Source organism: Peromyscus maniculatus, chromosome 6 (genome assembly GCF_049852395.1).
Source record: "Peromyscus maniculatus bairdii isolate BWxNUB_F1_BW_parent chromosome 6, HU_Pman_BW_mat_3.1, whole genome shotgun sequence".
Classification (NCBI taxonomy): Eukaryota; Metazoa; Chordata; class Mammalia; order Rodentia; family Cricetidae; genus Peromyscus; species Peromyscus maniculatus.
Window position 1 is genome coordinate 73,653,671 of NC_134857.1, and position 3,661 is coordinate 73,657,331.

General features: G+C 43.3%; 1 pseudogene; it reads right to left on the bottom strand.

Moving 5' to 3' along the window:
• Window positions 1-238: 238 nt before the first annotated feature.
• LOC102922667 (speckle-type POZ protein pseudogene) lies at window positions 239-1,321 on the bottom strand (annotated as a pseudogene).
• Between the last annotated feature and the right edge of the window lie 2,340 nt (window positions 1,322-3,661).

The following is a 3,661-nucleotide window of genomic DNA, read 5'->3' on the forward strand; positions in this document are numbered from 1 at the left end:
TCTTGAAAGGAAATATTCATTTTTGTTTGTTCCTTTGCTGAGCCCTTGGTCATATGATCTTCTCAGTCCAATACAGACATCGACTCCTTTACATCTCTATTAAGCCTCAGCCACCATGCTGTTTCTCGCTAGCTTCACTAGAAATGTTCCACACTTCCCATAGTCTAGCCTAGTGTCTTTGGTAACAACATTGGCTGCTGCTTCTGGGTTACAAGTATAGGACAAGGCTGACCAGGTCCTAGGATCGCTTCAAGCGTTTGAAAGGGGGCACCAAGAAAGGGAGATGAGCAGAAGCCAGATAACGTTGTGCTTCAGCCAATAAATACGGACATAAGTCCACCATTGCCTTCCAGCCTGAGGTCTCAGAGACCTCAGAAACATGAGCTGTAATGAAATCCAGTGTCTGGGTTTTCAGCTGCCCTGAGCTGTGGAGGTCAGCCAGGAAGAGAGTGTGGGCAGCATTCTCCACAGAGAGGTCCCTGCAGAGGGCATCCTCACACATGACCTTCAAATGCTTCAGGCCATACCTGTCAGCTGCTGCCAGCAGAGCATCTGCCATGCTGTCCAGGTCTGGTGCTGTTCCTGTGTAAATGAAGTCCATCATTGCCTTGAAGACTTGTAGTTCCAGGTCAGGGATCTCAACGCGATTCTTTCTGCTCTCCTCCATGTCCTGTTGAAACATGGCTCTGAAAACTGGAGAGCGAGCTGCTAAGATGGCCTTGTGAGCCCAAAATTCCTGGCCAGCTACCACCAGGCAGCAGTCTGTGAATTGGGAATTCTCCCACAGCTCTCCTAGCTCATCTGCCAATGTGCAGCTTGGAACTTGAATTCCTGGCTTTCTGTTCCAGTCAGAGGTGCTGACTGAATCCTGGACCATGCTCACAATGCAGAGAAGGGTGAGCTGGTCATGTGGAAGAAGACGAGGTGCATGAGACAGGAGGAAATCTCGAAGGATGTACTTTTTGAATCCACAGCCATGGCCTGGCATGAACTTAAATGCTTTTATGCTCCTCATGGTTTCTGTTTTGTCTCCTTCATCATTTATGATCCAGAATTGGAACTTTGCCCAAACATGACTCTTTAAACAGCTGAGCAAAACTAGATTAACTGACAGGTAATCTGCACTTACTTCATCGAGTCCGTTAGGGTGTACTGTCAAACACCATTTGTCATTGGCTTCTATTGAAAAAGTTGGGCTTCTAAGGCTTCCTAGCCTTTCCTCCACAATAGAATGGAAGTTGCTGATGGTCCACATGTAGGAGAAATTCTGAAGGTTGATTTGAGTGTGGTCCCATCTCTGGACTGTCCCGTTTCCTGCCATTTCTCCTGGAGGTAGTTTGAATGTTAAATTGGATCCAAAATGAAGAACTAGCAATTGTTTTCTCTTCACCTTGTGAGACACAATAATAGACATGAATTAGATTGTTGGTTTTCTTTTCTTTTTTTTTTTTTTGGCTTTTCGAGACAAGGTTTCTCTGTGTAGCTTTGTGCCTTTCCTGGAACTTGTGTTAGAGACAAGGCGGGCCTCGAACTCAAAGAGATCCACCTGCCTCTGCCTCCTGAGTGCTGGGATTAAAGGCATGTGCCACCACTGCCCGGCATAAATTAGATTTTAAGTTTTTTTTTTTTTCCTCTAGTCCCTCTTTGATGGTGCTGGAAACTTGGATCTCTGATATTTTCTATATAGATTTCAATACTTGTTTCAGAGAAGATAGTGTAGGCTACTAGGGACTCTTACATCACTCCATTGTTTGTCTAGATTGAATCTTGGTTCTGTAGTTAACTGGTTTTGACAATTATACACAGGTGTTTAAAATTTTGGAACATTTGATACACTCATATCAAAAAATGTTGTACTAGGTTCTCTAGAGTAACAGAACATACAAAAAGAATCTTTCTGTGTATTAAGAAAGGTGATTTATTAGAATGACTTAGGGCTGAAGCTCTGCTAATCCAACATTGGCTAGCTGTATAAGAGATAGTAAAAGATTCCAGTACTTACAAAGTCCAGGAATTTGGGTGGCCTGCAGTGTATCCTAGAGTTCCAAATATTCTCTGTTGCCAGGGAAGAAATGGACTTGCTGCAAGGTGAGGGCAAGCTGGCAAATAGCAAGTGCTTCTAGCTTCCGTGTCCTTTTATAGGCTTCAAGCAGAGGGTGTGGCCCAGTTTGGGTGTGTCTTCTAACCTCAAGATCTCGATTAAAGGTTTGTGTCTTCAGGCCTTGAGATCTGGATTAAATGTTTGTATCTTTTTTCTCCAAAGTCTGTTCCTGAAGTGGATCTACCTACTTCAACTGAAGCAAAACACTTCTCACTGTAGCGACCTCCACTTTAGGGTTTTAGTTAATTCCATGTCTTGTTAAGTTGGGAACCAACAAAAAACAACAAAAATGTATTTTGCTTATTGTGGTTCATGTTAAATAAAATAGGGATGGTGTCATTCCTACACAGCTTTTATTTCCTCTTTGGGGGGTTTTACACTAAATCCTTCCACTAACATGACCTGGGAAGATGTGTTTTCCTTTTCCAGTCACAACTTGGAGATCAAGATGGAAGAATTCATATATGGTTGTCAAGAAGAAAGGCCAAGCACAATCCTCTGAACTTGGCAGTCTTCATTCCATCCAGACTCACAGTCTCTGGGATGTCTGCACCAACTCTCATTGGTGGTCTTTCCACTCCCAAATCTCCAGATAATCCTCCTTGGAGACACTTGGCCAGATCCAGTTAAGTGTGTGCTATGAGAAGATTGTAAGTGCTTCTCAATTCCACCCTCTGACTGCCAAGATTCAGCTTTTCAATATCTCATAATTTTCATCCTTCACTGATGAGTTCTTACCTCTTTAAACTTTGAACTTCCAGGCTTACATTGCTGGGCCTTGAGTGTGAGACAGTATTCAGGTTTCCAAAAGGTACAGAATGTATTCAACTGTTACCAACAATGGGATTTTGAGGCCTTTCACCTTAGTATGTGATCAGTAAAATGCTCACCATATTTATCATCTCTCTTTAGTTCATCATGTCTTTAGGTTGTGACAATACCTTCAATGATTCAATCAACCCAGCAATTCCCAGCTTACCTCTCCTGAAAGGTCTGGCTCTGATGCTGTTCTTCCCTCAATCCAGGATAAATCAATCAACTGGTTTTGATTTCTGAAAGTTTGGTTCCTCATTTAGGAATCTTTGTTAGGTTGCTATCTAGTAGCCACAGTGACTCTTCTTTATGTGTTTAGGATCAGGGAGCATGTACTGCAGGGTAGGAGAAGTTTCTCATGAGGCAACAGACTCCTGTCAGGGGCTCAGTATAGGACCTTTTCATACAGTGTCTCATTCCAGGAATAGGGCAGGTGGATCTTTAATTTCAGGTAGGTGGTTGTCTGGGGGACCTGTCACAGACAAAGGATCAGGTCCCCAACAGGAGAAGGCACAGGTCTTATGCAGCAGTGGTGTCCACACACCAGAGAAAGCCAGCGGTCAATACAGCACAAGGAAACTGACAGTAACACATAGAAAGACTTTCAGACAAACACAGAGAGAGACAGAGATAGAGACAAATAGTGAGAGAGAAAGAGAGAGAGACATAGAGACAGAGAGAGACAGAGACAGAGACAAATAGTGAGAGAGACACACACAGAGAGACAGAGACAGAGAGAGAGACAGA